Genomic DNA, 19,997 nt, shown 5'->3' with positions numbered 1-19,997 from the left:
CCCAATGTAGTACTTCTTTGTTATAGCTCAACATTCCCAAATTTTGTTCCATCAGTATTTTATATTTATAAACGAATAACCATTCATCAACTCACTTATTTAACGTAGTATAATATCTTCAAAGTTCACCCATATTGTAGGATGTGTCAGAATTTCCTTCCTTTTTCAAGGCTGAATAATTTCAAGGCTGTATGTGTGTGTATGTATAGCATTTTGTTATATATGACATTTTATCCATTCAACTGTCTATGGGCGCTTGGGTTGTTTTCCATCTCTTGGCTATTATGAAAAATGCTGCTATGCACATGGATATGCACATTATGCACAGATTTTTTACTATGTAGAATATGATTCATGAAAGAGAAACTAACAGGTAGGTCAGTAAGGGAAGGAAAAAAGCCAATCAATGATTAAAGAGTATTTGGGCTATTCCATTACACTAGTTTTCATGGCCATGAAGACTAATGTTATTATGGAAACTAATAAACTAATGTACATTCTTTTTATGTCGTGTAAGGAGTAAATGTGACTGAACATCCTAAGGAATAAACAGCAGTAGTAACCATTTCTAAAATAAATAATTATAATGATAAAATTCTACATTTATATAAAAGAAGGATTTCACAAGCACTCTCTCATTAGGTCTTAACACTTTCACGTGAGCTGGTCAGAACAGCTAGTATTTCCTCCATTGTGTAAATGGGGAAATGAAAACCTAAGAACCTCAAATGATTTGTTCACAGTCATCAGCCAGAGCTGAAATCAGTGTCAGTTTCCCTGACACTGGTGGGGTTTCCTCTACACCAAAAAAATAGGTATTTATTTTAATGTGCATTAAAAATAAATTTGGAATACTAATTTACAGTATCCCCAGCTTTATGGCTTTGCATAAAGCTAAATTATTTTTTTTAATTTGCTTTACAATCAGTTTAGAGAAAAATACTAGTTTCATAGTACAGGTGGCACACAGGTTTGGCTAAATAATCAAGTGATGCTCGATGTCTAAGAATTGTAAATGCTTCCTTTTCATGCATTCTAAAAATATCTGAGTGGCTCTTACTTACAAATGCTATGGTTGAGTGTATCTTGGTGAATAAAACATACAATTCCCTGCCCTCACAGAGTTTAAATTTGAATGGGGAAGGCAGGCATAAAGCAAAAAATCAAACAAGCAAGCAAATAAACACCTAATTATGAGTTGCAATAACTGCTTTAAATTAGAGAGAATTACAGGGGAAAATGCTTTAGACTGAGTGATTGGGGATAAACTGAAAGACAAAAAGAGCCAACTGAAAAGAGTGGGGGAAAATATGTAGGCAGAACAAACAGCAAGTGCATAGAATCCGAGGCAGAAAGGAAAAGATTTTGGCCTAACAGAGAAATGAAGGAGGCGGGTGTGTGGGAACATCGAGTGTGAACAGAGGGAGATGGAGAGGTGGACAGAGGCCAGGCTGCAGGGATTGGTAGGGCCTTGTTAAGAAAGAGTTTGCAATTTTACTTCATAGGAAATGGGAAGCCATAAAGTCTTTTAAAGGGGAGAGTGACACAATATTCGTTCTTTTTAAAAATATTTTCCTGCTGTTGGGTGAAGAATAAATTGGGATGGGGCAGAAGGCAAATATGGAAGCGAGGAGAGCAGTTAGTAGGTTGTGGGAGTGTCCAGGTGGGTGTGGAGAAAACTGCTTCAGGTCTATTTAGGAGGAAGAGTTGGCAAAATGGCGCCAGTGTGAGGGGTGAGGGAGAGGAAGGCTTTGGGAGTGACTCCAGAGCTCTGGCTTGAGAAACTGAGTGAACATATCTTCTGATACCGGGAAAACTGGAGTTTGAATTTGGAGAAAGTTTGAAAGTACAGTTTGGGATAAGTTATATTTGATAGGTATGAGAGGGGTCTAAGACAGGTAACAAAAAAGAAATCAGGTTTTTTAGTCTCTCTCACTTTTTATATCCTGACATTCCTAGCTCAGTGCTAATACACCGTAAGTACTGAAGAGGCATTTATTGTCTGAAAGAATTAACTTATTAATGAAGTGAGAGTTACAGGTAAAGATGACAAGGAGCAAACCACTTCAACAATACTGCTTCGCTAGTATTTCCTAGGTACTTGCAGCCCTGGTCCCTTCCATTTTCCCTTTACTGGTTCCATATCCTATACAGTGGTTTTCTAACTGTGGGTACAGCCCAGTGGTTCACAAGGAAACTTAGTTGTTTGCTACTGTATTTGTACATGTGTGATCTGTGACACAGATTTTTTTTCCCCATAAATATAAGTCAAAAAAAGTTTGAAAACCTGGTAGAATCCTGGAATCCTCCAAACCTAATTTCTGTTATCTTCCTTTTGCATTTTCTCTCCATCTCCCACCTAACCATCTCCCACCTAACCATCCTGCTCCTTACCCCACAGACATTTACTGAGTTCCTATTACATGCTGGATTATGGGCACAAGACCTGGTCTCAGCCCTCGGGAGCTGGTAGTAGATAGTTTTATAAACAATATTTGCTTCCTGCCATTTCATGGCAATGTAATACCTTGTAGCAAGTCTGATATAAAAGTTATATATTTAATCCCTGGTTACAATTGAGTCTGTTCTTCATTGAGCCCTGTGGCTGACCCCACTTATTGTTCACAACTTTCAGCCAAAAGGGTAATGGTCCCCAGACAGGGCATGTGGGAAAGAAAGGAGGGGGAGGGGCAGAACACTCACCCAAACAGTCAAAGATACAACAAAGATATAGAAGGCCTGTTTCCTTAAAGGGAGAGAAAGTATTGCTAGAATTGAAGTATGGTAACAGTTTTCATGCTTCTACATGTTTTTTGATATGATGTCTATTTCTGCAATTCTCTTTCCTTGAACTTTGGTTACAAGGAAAGGAAAAAGAAATAACCAAACAGAACGTGGGAGAATTGATTATTAGAGAGAAATTCAGTTACATTTATTGAAAAGCTACTGTACATATTAAACACTCATTAAACATCAATTTGAAAAAATGGATTTCAGATAGATATTTCTATATTAAAAAATCCACCCATTCTTCGCATTACTGGCACAAACCCCTCAAACCCTCATTAAGTAACGTGACAATATAAGTTACCTAAAATGTGGTCTCGATATTGCTCCAAGAAATATATAAAATATATGTAATGGCAAATTCAGTAGTTTGAAACATCGGAAAACCATCCTACAAAAATTCTCACCCAGAAAAAGTGAAATTGTTCAATAAACCCCTGCCTTTAAAATTTCATATTTCACCTTCACACTTGTTTGGATTGTGATGTTCATAATCACGTGAAATCTGTAGAACTCCAATGGTGAGCCAGGTCAACAGGATGACCAGCATAGTGTCCTGTACTACATCAAAAATTCCCAAACGAGTAAGTTTGTCATAATCCTCATTAGCTTCATCAAGAATGTATATGAAAAAGAAAAACTTACTCTGGACTCATTTGTTCATGAACAAATCTTTAATTAGGTTATCTCCCTTTTCAGAAGGAACATCTAATTCTTTTAGGAACATCTAATTCTGAGGTTCATGCCACCAAGCTAGAAAGTGATTGTACTCAAATTTAGGTCTATCAGCTCTCACGAGGTATAACAGTGGCAGTGTGTATACAGGCTACCATTTGTTAGAAAGAGGGTGTGTATGTGCTTGTTTATGTATATCTCTCTCTAGATGGGAACACAATTAACTGGCAAAAATGACTGAGTCTGGGGAGAACTGGGAACCTGGGAACAGGATGGGAGAGCAACTTTTCACTGTTGTATTTGGAACCTGTGAATGTATTATCTATTCAAAATATAAATAAAACTAAAATGAGAGAAAAAAAAATTTATTTTAAATAAAAAAAATTATAATTTTATTCTTCCATTTGTCTCTGGAGCTACAGAGAAGCAGAGCAGAATCTAATAACGCAACATAGTCACAGGCCACCTCTGCGGGGTCACATGTCCTTCCTGAAGGGTTAGTTTCGTATCACATTCCCAAAAGATTCATTTTAGGAATATAATTGAGAAAAAAGATAGATCCTATATGGACTTAATGGAAGTGACTAATATATTATTTTTGTAACTAATAAAATTTCAAGGACTGACAGCAAGTTTCAGATTTGCTTTTCTCCCAGTAAAGTGTCTGCTTTGAATTACTCGGAAGGAATTCTTCTCCTGCCAACTTTCAATTCCCTGTGCAAAACCTCCACAGAACATTGTCAGGGGTTTCCTATAGAGGTTCATTTCAGGATTCTTCAGTCATTAGAGGAATACACACACACACACTCACACACGCACACACACACACACACACACACACACACACACACACACACTTTCCTCCTTTTTTTGGATCAAGCAAAGGAAAATGTATTGGCTTGGTAGGGTTTGTGTAGGGTGCTTTCCCTTTCTGAAAGCAGAGACAAGTATTAGTCATCAGATGGGAAAAAGAGTTCTTTGGTCTCACCTGGGGCCAGCATCCTGTTTTATGTATGCAATCCTGCCCTGCATGTAGGTGGAGCAGGGTTTTGCCACGGGATGTGATTTAAGAGGTGCTGCAAGTCCTGCCTGTCCAAAAATAACCCCCAGAAACTGCTAGTTAAATTCAGGCACAATGTCCATAAAACCTTGGTTTAAATGAAATGAAGCTGCATTTTCAGAATGTTAACCCATTATATCCATTATCCTATCAGCATACATTTCTTTATCAGAGATAAAGCTGGACTCTCAGGGGATGTCCATTTGTACAGGGAGAGTGAGGGAAGACATTAGCAAGGTCGAGGCTTCGGGTAATAATGCAAGCCACCAAAAGCCATTTCTGCCTAAGCATGAGGACATTTGTTGAAACTAAACTTCCACATTCATTCAGTCATTCTTGATTCAGTATGTTATGGAAAACAACATTTTCTCAAATAGGCGAGTACCGTTTGCTGGAACTCTAAAAGAAAAGAATAATAATAACAACAGCTCATATTTAGAAGATAGCTTTTTGGGGAAAAATACTTTGACACACAATGTCAAATTTGATTCCATCAGCAACCTCATTAGGTGACTTGACATATTCTCTTCTCATTTACAAAGTGAAGAAAAAGTCTCACCGAGGTTCAGTGACCTGCCCCCCTTCAAGACACACTCCCTACAGTCAAGAATCTGACGGTCAAGTTTAACCTGCTTAGTAATTTATCTAAACTAAAGTGCGAGCTCCAGGAGTTTTCGCTAGTGGTATTACTGAGCAAGTGTTTCCCCTTGTCTTCAAGTTTCTGAAAGAACTGTGCCAAAACAGGCTTCTGCAGGTGCACATTTGGCCTCTGAAATTTCAGTTAGGTTTGATCAGTTATTCACATCATTCCCTGGGCAAAGAACATCCTCGACTTAGAATACTGACCACTTGGCATAAAGCTGTAAAATACAACAATAAACCAAATTAGATAGGGAAAATACAAAAGTAAATTGGCAGTAACTAACAGGATTTTCTCTAGAAGCCTTTGGGATCTGGGCTATTTTGAGAGTAGATAGAAAGTGGGGTAGATCCTGATCAGGCATTATGAAGTGACTGGGAAATCTAGGATTTCTGTCTCAAAGCACACCTACCTTGTTCTGTAAGTGAACACACATGGTTCCATTATTTACAGTTTTGCTAACTCTAACTCATCTCTTTTAGACATTATAACATTTAATTCACTTTATACTCCTTCAGTGAGTGCTAAGTACACTGAGTTGAAGAGAATTATGTAAAATTTAGATATAGATGTTTCCATTTATCAACCAAGTAACGCTGTTCAAATGCCGTCTTTTTTATGAAATCTTCTTGGAATCCCCCTAGGCAGAATCATCTTGCTGTGTTATGCTGTGATTGTTTGTTTGTATCTGCCTCCCCCTGGTTCATAGTGAATGGCATGAGCACTAGAAGCCATGTGTTACTCATCACTAAACCCCAGTGCTCTAGGCCAGCAATCCCAAACTCTTTTGATCACATATCCCATCAGTTAGGAAAAAACTGAGCATTTATTCCATGTACCTTGTGCTAAAAATGTGTAAAAATACAAACAGTAGAAATATCAAAGAAAGTCTTCAAAACAAAAGCTAAAAAGGACAAAATAAAGAGATTTAATAGAAAGTTGTAATATTTTTCCACCTCCTGTGGATATGCACACTGGGAGTGTATTTGGAGACCAAATTTAGCACATTAGAAGGGCACAATAAATGTTTGTAGAATGGGTGAACAAATGAAACTTCTATACACAGTCTCTTTGGCACATGAGGCACTTGCAGGACATGACTTTCTAAATCAGTGAACTAATGCCATTTGCTTCCCAACCTTTGAGCACACTGCAACCTTTGAACACACTGGCTTGGCGAGAGTGGGGCTGGCTGGATGTCACCCAAACTGCCCATTGCAGGGTGCTCTTTTATAAGAAGCAACCTGCACAATGTTTGTGAAGGTCTGTGTGATTTGCATGTTGGTTATTTTGTTCAGCATGTGTTTTATTGTTGTTTACCATTTGCCAATAACAACATGAATCCAGCCTTCAACCTGGAAAACAGATAGGAAATGAGCAATTCTAGTACCCTATGATAACAAAGAAGTTTTAAAAGGTGCAGCGAAGGGAGAACAATGCCTAAATCTTCCTAAAGTTTTGAGGGAAAGGCTTTAGGAAAATAGCTTAAAAGCTGAGTGGGGAGTTTATGAAGTAATAAAGGTGGGGAGGGAATTCTGGGCAAACTAATCAGCCTTTTGAAAAATCCAGCAGACGTAAGATGGGCCAGCAGGATGAAGGAGCTCCAAACGGTGGGTGTCCCTGATGTATGGGAGGGAAAATGAAGAGCAGCCCAGACCAAGGTGGAACAGGTGTGTCAGGGGTAGGTCATAAGGAATATAAGGTGAATTATGTCCTGCTGAGGAGTATACAGTTTATACTTCAGGTGTGGGAGCCATTGAAGAATTCTGAGCTGGCTGAGCTGGGAAGGAATATGAGAGGCTGTGTATTCAATTTATTAGCTGTTATAAAAGCAGTTGTGGGTAAAATTTCAATACTTCCAGAATCTCTCACCTGGCCTTAGTTCATCACCATATCAAGAGGTGTTTCCAAGGGGTGGAGAGAAGTACCATCTCCATATCAATAGGTGATTACAAGGAGGAGCGAGGGCATATGTGGACCTGAGAGGTTGGGTGGGGTCTGTTTTTCTGCAGCTGGGTCGCCAGAGACAAGGGCAAGCAGAAGTGGATGATTGCTTGTTTCTCCCTTTGACTAATTTCTATTTCAAAGGTATTTTGCCCTAGGCAGGGAAAATATTCCCCACCTCCCTGAGTTACAGCAGTACATTTTAATTGTAGAACATTTGGAAAATGTAAAAAAAGCATAGCCTATATAGTAGTAGGAAAATAGTACTGAAAGTAAGGACAAAGTATCTGTAGAATATTCTGCCATGCAGAGATGTACACTTCTTTTTTTTAAATAAGAATTATATATCCTTGTACCATGTCCATTTCACATATTATGACATTAGCTTTTTTCTAAATCCATATTCAGTGTCAATATAATAGAAAGCATGTCTCTGTTCAATAATTCATTTACCCACTCCCCCTTTTGCTAAATTTAGACTGTTTACCAATAGTTGTGGCCCTGATTGTTTCCTTATGAAAAGTTTCAAGAAATGGAATTACTGAGTCAAAGTATATGAATCTTTTTGAAGCTCTTAACACATATTGCAAAATGCATTCAAGATAGTTTGTGCCAATTTACATTCCTTCTAACAGTTCTCATTTAACTACACCCTCTTCAAATTGTGTTTTTTAAATCTTAGTTTAATAAACAAAAAGTGTAAGCTTGAACATTTAATCATATATTTATTAGCTGTTTTTGTGAGTATGGAATTCATTAAACTGAAATGATTATGTAATTTCATTTTTAGATTTCTTCTGAAAATGGGAGGGGACCCTCTACTGTTTAAATTCAGAATGAAAAATATTTGCTTTAAGTGATTTCAAAACAGATATTAGGTGCTATGAGGGATACATAAAGGAAGGATCCCTCCTCAGGGCCCCACACAAATTCAAGAGGCCACCGCAGGGGAAGGGCCCAGATTCAAGGCTGCTAATAAAGGCCTGCCTGCTGAAGGGCTGGGCGGCACCGCCCAGGGAGAGCCACCTCAGAGAAGACATCTGGGAGGGTCAGTGCAGGAGGCTCTTTGGCTACGACTTTGCTTCTCTTCTTGCCTTTTTGTATCAACGGTCCTCAAAGTGGCATGCCTCAGAGTCAGTCACCAGGAGAGCTCATTAAAAATGCTGATTCCAGGTCTCAGCCACAGTGATGGGGATCAGGGGTGTCTTCAGGAAAGTCTAAAGACACACCTTTTTTTGTTATTGAAATATAGTTCACATACAATATTCAATTAGTTTTAGGTGTACAACATAGTGATTCAGCAATTATATACATCATGAAATGCTTACCAGGGTAAGTGTAGTTATCATCTATCACCATACAAAGATATTACAATATTGTTGACTATATTCCCTATGCTGAACTGTCATTCCTGTAACTTATTTATTTTATAATTGGAAGTTTGTACCTCTTTATCCCCTTCCTCAAGTTCACCCATCCCGCTACCCTCCACCCGTATGGCAACCACCAATTTGTTCTCTGTATTTGAGTCCATTTTTGTTTTGTTTGTTTTTTATTTTGGGGGGTTTCACATATAAATGAAATCATATGGTATGTGTCTTTCTCTGTCTGATTTACTTACCATAATACCCTCTAAGCCCATTTATGTTGTCACAAATAAAAATGACTTCTCTCTTTTTTATGGGTGAGCAATATTCCATTGTATATATGTAGCACATTTTTATCCATTCGTCCACTGACAGACATGTAGGTTGCTTCCATATCTTCCCTATTGTAAACAGTGCTACAAAACACACAAGGGTGCACTCTCTGTCAAATTAGTAATTTTTTTTCTTCAGGTAAATACCCAGAAGTAGAATTGTTGAGTCTGGTATTCCTATTTAAAAATTTTTGAGGAAGCTTCATGCTGTTTTCCATAGTGGGCAGCACCAATTTACATTCCCACCAACAGTATCTGTGGGTTCCCTTTTCTCCACTTCTTCGCCAATACTTGCTATTTCCTGTAATAACACACCTTCTGGACAAGCACCCAGTCACCTCTGAGCCTGTACTTGAAGAGACACAGCCACCTCTATGTGCACACACTGCCCACAGGGCCTGAAAAGGGCTATCCTCTTCTACAAGGAGATCTCTGTCTTACTCTGTACCACCCTTGGCACCCACCCAAAACTGAGCAGACTCCACTTATTCTTCTCCTCCTCACATTCTCCATTGCCAGTGTGCATCCATCCATTCATTCATTCTTTCATTTTGTGCCCTTCTGCCAGGCACCATTCTAGGTGCTGGAGGGACAGAGGTGAAGATGCCCTCACAGGCGTCTGTTGCCAGGATGTGTATATTCTTCAGTCTGTTGAGTTCTGCCAAAGTCAACGTAATCAGAAAACGTTCACGTTTTGCACCTTCCTCTGTTTTTCAAGGTAGTCAATGCCACCTGCCCACATCTTTGTCTCTCACCTCTGGGCAAACTAGAATACCTCTGTTAAACATATGTGCCTCTAGTAATAGGGGCAAATGACAAGTTGGAGGAGAAAAGTACAGAGTGTAAGATCTGCAGGGCACATTCACGGGTTTTGGCATTTGCTGTGGGTCCCCAAGAAGTCTAATAAAGCCTGGATTTGTTGCTGAATATGAGCAGTCACTAAATATAAATAAAATGCTATAACTCACAGGATTCTAGACATTTTAGCTCTCACCTGCTTAAAACTTTGTCTCATCACTTTAAAGGTAAAATACAAATTCTTTTAAAATGTCTGGTGGTCTTACCCTTGGTTACCTCTCTAGTATCGACTTTCCCGAGTCTTCTCCCCTCCCCTGGCCACCTGCTGCTCCTGTTCCCTAAGCCCCCAGTCCCCTCTCCCAACCACATTCTAGTTTCTGGATTATGCCACTCTCTCTGGCTCAGTACCTGTGCCTGGGATACTGCCCTTCTCTCTCTCTCCTGTCCTCCTTGCCCATCTCATACCACCCAACCTCAGTCATGGTCACTCCCACCAATCCTTCAAGACTCTCTCAGTGTCGCCTTTAGGAAACCTTTGCTGCCTCTCCCAGTTTGGATGAGATGCCTTTCCCGGGCCACTGCACCCTCACTCGGCTCCATCAGTGGGCAGCGCACAGGATAGTCTAGGGCACACTCCGTGCACTTTGTACTGGCCTCCTTCCCTTGACTGAGAGGTCATATGGGCAGGGGCTGCTCTTCTTGTCGCTGAATCTTCAGTACAAGGAATGTAGTGGGTACTGTGTAAAAATCTGATGAATGAGTGACAAGGTGGATCTTTAAACCAAGTTAGTGCGTAACCAAGAATGGCTCCATCTCAACAGTTGGATGGTGAAAAATGGACATCACCGGGATCTGCACCACAAGAACAATCCATCTATAGAACAAGTCTCTAAGAAAGGGTGAACAACGTGCACCCTCCAGAGGCCTCAGTTAATTCAGATTTGATCCAGCCCAGTAGGAGAACCTAAGTCTGGGTGACTCATGACAGTAGAGACTCCAAGTAGTGGTAAACTTTGCAATCAAGCAGTATAAAACATGGTTCACAATGGCCACCTGATTTAATTCATTCATTATTTACTAAGCTTCTTCTGTATTCTAGAATTTGAATTCAGATCAGTAAGGAAAGAAATAGATGGAAACTGATGTCTTTATGAGGTTTATGTTTAAATTGGGAAAGGAAAAAAATAGAAAAGTAAAGTATGTGTAATATTAGATGGTAATAAGTTTTATGGAGAAAAGGAGGCATATTTATTGAATGAATGGTATACTGTATGTCTACATAGGCATTGGATTCTGTGAGGAGATTTAGAAAAAATGAATCAGAAAGGGATCTGACCTTCCAAACTCCTAGAGGAGACAAACCCTATACACAAATAATTCCAATACAAATGAACTAGATCCCTCTGGAAAGATTCAAAAAAGGTGCAGGGTTGTTCAATTATAGTATTGACTATAAGCTGCGAGAACCAAGAATGACTTCAGAGGGATGGGAACATCTTGAGACTAAGGAAAAGATCTTGATCTACAAAAGAAGATTGCCATGATAATAGAATCATGTATTGCTAATACATATTTAAAGCTAATACACATCTGAACTTTCTGCATCATTCTTCCATATATGATTGCATCTAACTCATATGAGTGTATTCATATATTTTCAAAATATATTCATGATTTTTCAAGCATGCAAAACCCCAAAACATTCCTTAATAAAAAAGGGAAGTTTTGCTTTATCCTTCTTTGTAAGAGTAATCCCAACAAACATTTCTAAGAATTCTGTGCTTTTTGACGTGTGCATATTAGATGTCCAAAATGGGAAATTCAACACATTTCAAATTATACAAGCACAGATCTGTTCTACCTTCCATGTATTTGTTATTGCTGCTTCTGAAACTTCCTTACAGCCCCAAAGAAGTCTTAATCCCTGTCAAATGTTATTATGATTATGTTACCGACTTTTATATAGTCTTGAAAGGGGTTGTTTATTTAGTTTCAGTGACTCCTTGTTACTGCCAAATATTATTTCATTTCAGTACAGATGTAAGGGGTCCAAATGACTGGAATTATTTTACAGCCCTGACATTATCAAGAGATGGATACCAGTTTAATTATGGACAGCTGAAAATGATCTACGAGTCACCTGCTATGGATATTTATCATCATTATGAACTTCTCACCACACTGTAGTCTGAGCACTTCCATAATGTTCCATTTGTGTTAGGCAGACAGTGTGATCTATGTGGAGCCTCTATCTTCAGATGCCTTTAAATGCATGTATAGACAGCTTAATATTGCTTGATTATTTTCTTTTCCTCTGCTCCAAGTGAGAAAATATGTTTCAGTCATTCCCCTTCTTTTTCTTCCCTCTTTTTCTCTCTCCATTGCCTTCTCTCACTGCTACCCTTATCCTTCCAGCTGTTTTTCCAATTATGCCTCATTGGAAATTAGTCGTTACTTAAAGAATGTGAATTGGATAGACTAGACATGCCAAGGATCAAGTAATGCAATGACTGCAGTATAGTTGGCACCCAGTAAATGCAGAAGGAATGAAGGAGGAAAGAGAGTGGAGGGAACAGGAAAGGGGGGCTGTGGAATTGCAGAGCACTCTTCATTTAATTCTTCCATCTCCCATTTTAGAAAAATTAAGAATAGCAAACTTCCTCCTTCTCTACCCCCTTGCATTATACACTGCACCACAACAAAATATGTTTTTACACCTTCTCTTTTTATCTCTGCTTTCCCTAAATAGAGCATGGTTTGCCCTTGTCAGAGCAGAGAGAGAGGGTTCAGTGAAAGGAGAAGCCAGGTGGTCACCACCAGCAGATGATGAATTACGGTCACTGTGCACCTGCCTAAACACTCTTAAGTCCATTCCTTTTCTTGTTCCCCTAACCTGAGCTGGAAGACCTTCAAGAATTCCAATTTTGTTCTGGGCATAAACACAGTAATAGAGCTAACTTTGGTAAGGGTGTACTATACATATATCATGCACCATGCTAAATCTTTTTATGAGTTATTTCATTCAATTTTAATACAGTCTTATAAGATCAGCATTATTTGGATTCTCTTTCTGTAGATTAGCAGTTTCCAATTGTCCCTGATTGGAACAACCCCTGGGGAACATTTGACAATGTCTAGAGATGGCTTTGGCTGGCACAGCTGCATGGAAGCCAGGGACGCACCACACTTTGTACAGGGCAAAGGAAAACCTCCTACAATAAAAAGGGGAACTGACTCAAAATGTCAGTAGTGCCACTGCTGCAAAGCCCTGCTGTGGATAAAACTCTGAGGTTTAAGATACTAATCATTAACTTGCCCAAGGCTACCCAGTGGTATTAGAGAAGACTGGAATATAAATGCAACTTTTGTACTGTGTTGCACATAAGTAGTTAAGGCTTCAAGTGGCTGGTTCATCATCCCTTGTACAAAAGGAGCTAAAATTCTCAACAGGGGTCTTTTCAAGTCCGGGCACCTCCACATCAGCAGTCCTTTTCAGCCATTTGCTAATCACCTGTTTTTCCATCTTTTTCATCAAATATGCATGTCAACCAAAAAAAAGCTGTAAAACAATTAGTCACATTCAGCTGGGAGTCTTAGGGATTGCAATCTGGAACACAGATTGAGGAGGAAACACAAATGTTTATTCCAAGAGAGTAAAGGGTTTAGTATTTTTAATGGCAAAAAGGGGGACTTCCAGAGGGCTTACATTAGTGTGTCAGAATTACAATTGGCTATAAACTGTTTGATCTACATATAGTTATACATATTGGTTGCTAAGGCTATTTATTCACTAGGTAAAAAGTGCACCTTGTTGGAGTCAGCAGATGTTTGTTGAAAATGTTTATGGTTTGACAGAATACAAAATTTAACATTCTTCTGGAACAATTTCCAAGAGGAGGACACCATTTATTCAGCTTCCTTCATGGCCCCCCACTGTATTTTAGTTCACTGTCATTGACAGTGTTAACTCCATTTTGTCTACATTTACATGCAAAATCAGATCTATCGAAAGCAGCCCCTCACTCTAAACATTTAAAATTTTGTAACGTACACATACACAAACATTCGGACAATAGTTCGTCTGACTTTTTAATGTTATAAGCAGATAGAACATATATAAGAGCAGAATGTGTAAGCAAATAATGATGCTACCCAAGCAACAACCTTGGAAGGTGGCACATGTAGTTCACACTTACTTTGATGAATAAATTATACATATTTAATCTGAAAATAATGATGTATATAATCTCTGATGTTCTGCAGGATAATTAGATAGAAATGCTACATAGTCAGCAGTATATACTTTAAAGGTGCCAATCAAAAGTGTTTGTAATCTTCTTTTTATTAATTCTTCCACATCCACAATTTCAGTTTTGACAGTATTTTAAATACTGAGTATCTTTCAATAATTTTAGTCATCCCCAAAGGCCACTGCACATATAAACACACATATTCTTGTGCATATATACATATATATATACATACTCTTGTACACATACACACAGACACATGCATGCACACACACACAATCCCACACCACATGTCTACACACATCAGACACATGCATACAGACTGCAGGTATTACTCCCCAGGGCAGTTTCCTTTGCCCTCATGCCTCCCTCAAAACCTAGCTGCTAGCTCACACTTTTGCTGCACCTACCCCTGTACTCAATATGGGAGAGTATATTTGTAAATGATATAACTGATAAGTGGTTAACATCCAAAATACATAAAGAACTCATACAACTCAACACCCCCCCAAAATAATGCAATTAAAAATGGGCAGAGGAGCTGAACAGACCTTTTTCCAAAGAAGACATACAGATGGCCAACAGACACAAGAAAAGATGCTCCACATCACTAATCATCAGGGAAATGCAAATCAGAACCACAATGAGCTATCACCTCACACCAGTCAGAATGGCCAGTATCCAAAGGACCAGAAATAACAAATGCTGGCGAGGATGTGGAGAAAAGGGAACCTTCCTACACTGTTGGTGTGAGTGTCAATTGATGTAACCACTGTGGAAAGCTGTACAGAGGTTCCTCAAAAAAACTAAAAGTAGAAATACCATACTACACAGTAATTCCACTGCTAGAAATTTACTCAAAGAAAACAAATCTCTGATTTGAAAAGAAAATGCACCCTTATGTTTGCTGGCATGTTATTTACAATAGCCAAGATAGGGAAGCTACCTAAGTGTCTGTCAATAGATACATGGATAAAGATGTGGTACATATATACAACAGAATATTGTTCAGCCATAAAAAGAAAAAAATCTTGCCATTTGCTACAACATGGATGGACCCAGAGGGTACTATGCTAAATGAAATAAATCAGGCAGAGAAAGACAAATACCATATGATTACACTTATATGTAGAAATCTAAAAACAAAATGAAACAAAAAAAACAAGACAGCAGTAGACTCACAGACACTGAGAAGTGCTTGGTGGTTACCATGGAGGAGGGATTGGGGCAGGGGGTGAAATAGGAGAAGGGGATAAAGAGGCACGAAATCTCAATCATAATATAAATTAGACACAGGGATGAAAGTACAGCATAGAGAACACAGTCAATAGTTCTGTAACATCTGTTTTGGACAGATAGTAACTACACTAGTTGGGGTGAGCATTTAATAATGTAACTGTCATATCACTATATTGTATACTTGAAACCAATGTACTATTGTATATCAACTATACTTCAGTTAAAATATATATCAAAGAAATATACTTATAAATAGATGCTATTTTTCATTTTTCACTATTACATAGACCTGTCCTGACCAAAATAGTAGCCACTAAGTACATGTGACTATTTAAGTTTTAATTAATTAAAAAATAAAATAAAAAATGTAGTTCCTCAGTCACACCAGTAATGTTCAAGTGCTCAATAACTCTGTGTGACTGTTGGTTACTATGTTACACAGTTCAGGTAGAGAGCATTTCCATCATCACAGAAAGATCTGTCAGCACTGAGGTAGACAAAGATAGAATTGGAGAATACCCAATGTTTATTAAGGGGTGGAAAAACACACCCTTTCATATAGTGGTGGTGAGAACAAAAATGCTACTAACTTTTCAAATGTGAATTTGGAAGTATCTATAAATATTTAAAATATATATGGACTTAATAGAAAAAAAACCTGAAATTAACCAAGTGTCCCTCAATAGGAAACTGGTTAAATAAATGACCAAACACCCATACTATAGAAGGGAATGCAAATAATTAAAAAATACATAAATAAGCAATACATGTCTTAACTTTGTATATAAAACCACAAACTATTTGACAATATGAAAGCATGATCCTATTTATATTAAAATAAAAAAGATATACATATGTAATTTTATATATGCATAGGAAATTACATAAGGACACATAAGAATTAGTTAACAGTGATTACCTCTGGAAAAAGGGAATGGTAGAGGATGTTGGGGAAGTATTTCTCTTCATTGTACATCCTTTGGGTACTATTTGGACTTTTTGCAATGTTTAAGAACTATAGCACCTAGTCATATATTAAGGAAATGAAGTACCCTAAAGAATGTGATATCAAAGAATGAATGAATAAATGAATGAATGAATGAAGAATTTGATCTTCTGTGTCTCAAAAACCTCTTAGCTCAACCTTGTGCTAGTCTGAACTGAGTTAAAGTTATGGATTCTGCTCTTGTTCACTGAGATCTTACATATCCAAACCAACACTACATCATTGACCCAAGGGCAAAACGTTAAGTATGAAGTCATATCCTGTGCATTATTACAGCCACTATAACAAACACCATGGGCCGTAAGGGGGATCCTGAAACCAAAAGAGTTTTTTTAGGAGCACTGGTGGCTATTTGGAGTCCCTGGAAGTAAAGACTTGCCTCTGTTCATCCCTCTTCCATCACCCCTTCCTTCTCTGCCCAACACAACCATACTTTTCTCTCTCCACCACCACTTTCATCCCTTGGCCTGTTCTAGCCAAGAGAAATGCAGATGCAAAATCTTTACACTTCCTCAGAACTCACCTGGATTGAAAGTGCAGCAAGTTCATCAATGATTCAAACTGCTCCATATTCCTCCTTGTAAGCCCATCAGGGAAACCAGGCAGCAGACCCCAAGGAAGTCCTGTCTGTCTGTTTGTCTATCTATCTTTCTGGCTATCACCTGTCATATATACAAATATACATATGTATGTGTGCACATGTGTTTATATATATGCACACACTTGCACACATGCATACATTTTCTTTCCTTAGGAATCTGTGGAACAATTCTAAGTGTTTATCCAGGCAGATGTTGTGCTTACTACTTATGTGGGAGGGGCCACAGAGGAGGGGTGGGAGAGAAGGGAGGGTACCAGAGTCTGTGGGTGGGCCTGATCCCCCAGCAAGGAAAGCATTTGGCTTACTTGGTATATTTTTGTTGGATCAAATCTTTAGAAAATAAATGTGACATAAATCTTTAGCCAGGTCAGTGATACAGAGGAATTGATTTTATTTCTTACTGTGCTCAGTATCACAAACTTCCCAACAGACAAAGGGCATCCACCCTCAAAAAAGATTTGCACACAATAAAATACAGACTTGTCTCCCTGCCTCAGCTAAATACTCTCTGAAGCTAAATTTCCTCCTGTATTGGTCTTTCCCAGGACCAAACCCCTCTGGTGTCTTGGCCGGGACTTACCCCCAGCCATGGGAGGTCATGAGGCCTAGCCTGAATAAGTCCAGGAGACTCATACAGGCCTCGCCTGGCAAAGGTTTTTCACCATTTTAATGAGTCTCATTTGCTCTTAAAATTCGTTTTTTAAGTTTCTGACTCATGCCAGGCTCATTTATTTGGTATTTCTGCTCAGTGAGTACCCAGTTTTCACCCACTTACGGCTGTTTTTCTACCTAGTTCTGCAAGCTTGAGTTTCTGTCTAATTACTCCCGACCAACTTCTGCCCCCATTTTCTGTTGTATCCCTCAGCCTCCCAATATCTCCAGCCCTTGTCAGCTTGCCTCCCCTCCCCCCCCCCCCCACAGGTACATACACGGAGACACACCCACATGCACACACACGCATTGACTCAGCGCTGGACAGGCAGCCTTTACATCTGGAAGGTTGAAGGTTTAGTGATTATTTCTGCTACTCTAAGTAAGGCAAGGGAAGGGAAGCCTTTCGGCAATGTTATGTGAAAAGTTGCATTTCTTTAAATTCTGTCTGCAGTGTTTCTTTTTCTTCACTCAAAGACTTATCCTTTAAACAAAGGTCCTCCAAGGATTTGTTTGTCAGTGGAAAGAAACTACTGGCTCTTGATTGGGTGGAATTGTGAATTATGGAGTGTAGAAGAAAGGATTTTCAGTAGAAATTAGCTTGCAAACATCTTTCTTTTTCTGCCTCTCCTGAGGGTGACCCACATACCATAAAAATTTTCAGCTTTAGATTTAGAATACAGCAGACTTTCATTTTTATCAGTTATCCCAAGGACTCACACTATCATTCCCTTTGTGGGAAGCACAGAGAGGAAATGGCGTGTGTGGGAGTCAAATCTCTTCCGAACAACCCAATGGGAGGGCAGGCAGGCTGAGGGGCTGCCCTCGCTAATGGCGCCACCCTCACCGCCCTGCCCTGCTCTGCCTTTCTCTGCAGTGTGGGTCTGCCTCTGTGGGGCCCCCGGGACTGTTCCTGGAGGAGGGGGCGGAGGGGTCCCCAGGCCCTCCACCACGCTGCCTTGCCCTGCCACCACTCTCACTCTGTGCCCGTGTGTCTTGAGAACACAGATACCCACAATTCCAGCAGCACTTCTCATCACTAATCTCCCATTTCACAGCAGGATGTCATTGCTGTGTGCAAGCCATGCCAGATTTTTGTTTTAAACCAAGCTCTCTACAGACAGTTTTAGATGGACCAGAAATAACTTTTATGGCCTGCAAAATACCTTACTCTCGGGACATTTTGTTGTTCTTTGAGTACATTTTAACACAGTGAGGTAACATTCCTAGACTCATAGAGACATGGAGATAGAAAGCCGCTCCAGAGAGATCCCATCCATCAACATGACGCCAGGCAGGCTTCACCCAAACCACCCCAAACGTAAGTAAATATCCTGTTTTCACAGGTCATCAGGAAAAGAGACTCCACACCACCTTGGGTAACCCATTTCAGTGCTGACTTCCCTTCAACACTGTCATTATACTTGTATTACAGGGAAACACCCCATACTAGAGCTTTAAAGCACCCATACTGTGAGCTTTAAAAACCTAAATTTGTATATTTTGAACCAGATGTCACAAAGCAGCCTGATCGTCGGCACACTGTTTAACTAGTATAAAAAAATGCCATTTCAAATCAAATACAGTTCTACTCTTGGAGCTGGACTCAATCAGACAGCTTTCATTTTACAGTAAATGTGTGACCATCTGTCCCCTTAGCATCCCCTTCCCTCTTACATCTGAGTCACCATTAAACGGCGAGGTTCTACAGGTGTACCCTTATATTTTCCTGCTCCCAGACATCACGGCCATCACGTTGCTTTCCCTAAATCGTTTTAGCAGTAAGAGAACTGCCATAAAAAAAGCAAAGTGCTCTGTTCCGTGGCGCATGTTTGCTTAGACACACACAAAGCTTTCTGACACTCGGTTTGTTCCATTGGATTTTAGAAATAGCAGCTTTAAAAGAGTCCTTTCCCTGGCTTTCCCCTTCTGCGATGCAATGCAGGAAATCCCTGATATGGTCTCCAAGAGGTCCAGTTACATTCTGGCATATGATAATCCACAGGGCCTTTTGCAATTAGAAGCAAAATAGCCATCTCCTTTTCTTTCACCTATTTCCCTTGGAAAAGTGAAATTCATAAGGAACCAGATCAGTCAGGAAGGCCCTGACCAAGAGCTGGTGCAAACCCCAGACAAGACTCAGCTCGATGAGGCGTGGTGTGCACACTCATTGTCTGAGACACAGGGTCTGAAATTGACACCATATGTGCCCAGAGGAGTAATTGCTCCAAGGGGGGACAAAAGCAACATGTCAGAACATTTTGGTAACACCTAATTCATCTCAAGGTTATAAATAAATCTTATGCTTGCTTAAAAACAAAAGTCGAAAAATACTTCGACTAGATTATTTTTGTGACAGTGCTTCCGGCAGAGGTGAACTTTATTAGGGAGACAACATGAATAAAGAGAAACACATAACAACTTTTTATGGTATATTTTACGTGATTTTATTTTTTTGCAGTAAATAAAGTGGTTATAGGGCTCCAAGGAAAAGGGCCCAGATGTTAGAGAGTTGTGTGAAATTTAGGGGAAACAAGCTGTAAAAAGCACAGTCATAAAATAGGCTGTCAGTGCCACACATCTGGACAATACAGCTGTATGTTCCTAGCGGTTGTCGTCACCCAAAGAAAACTCAATAACCTCATTT

General features: G+C 39.4%; 1 protein-coding gene across 9 annotated transcripts in view; it reads left to right on the top strand.

Annotated features, from left to right (window-relative positions):
- The window catches only part of SPAG17 (sperm associated antigen 17), a 294,146-nt gene that overhangs the window by 79,329 nt on the left and 194,820 nt on the right, over positions 1 to 19,997 (top strand). The gene's annotated exons all lie outside the window — the stretch shown is intronic.

This window comes from Manis javanica, chromosome 4, assembly GCF_040802235.1.
Source record: "Manis javanica isolate MJ-LG chromosome 4, MJ_LKY, whole genome shotgun sequence".
NCBI lineage: Eukaryota > Metazoa > Chordata > Mammalia > Pholidota > Manidae > Manis > Manis javanica.
The sequence above is the reverse complement of the archived record's forward strand: the minus strand, read 5'-3'. Positions and strand labels throughout refer to the sequence as shown.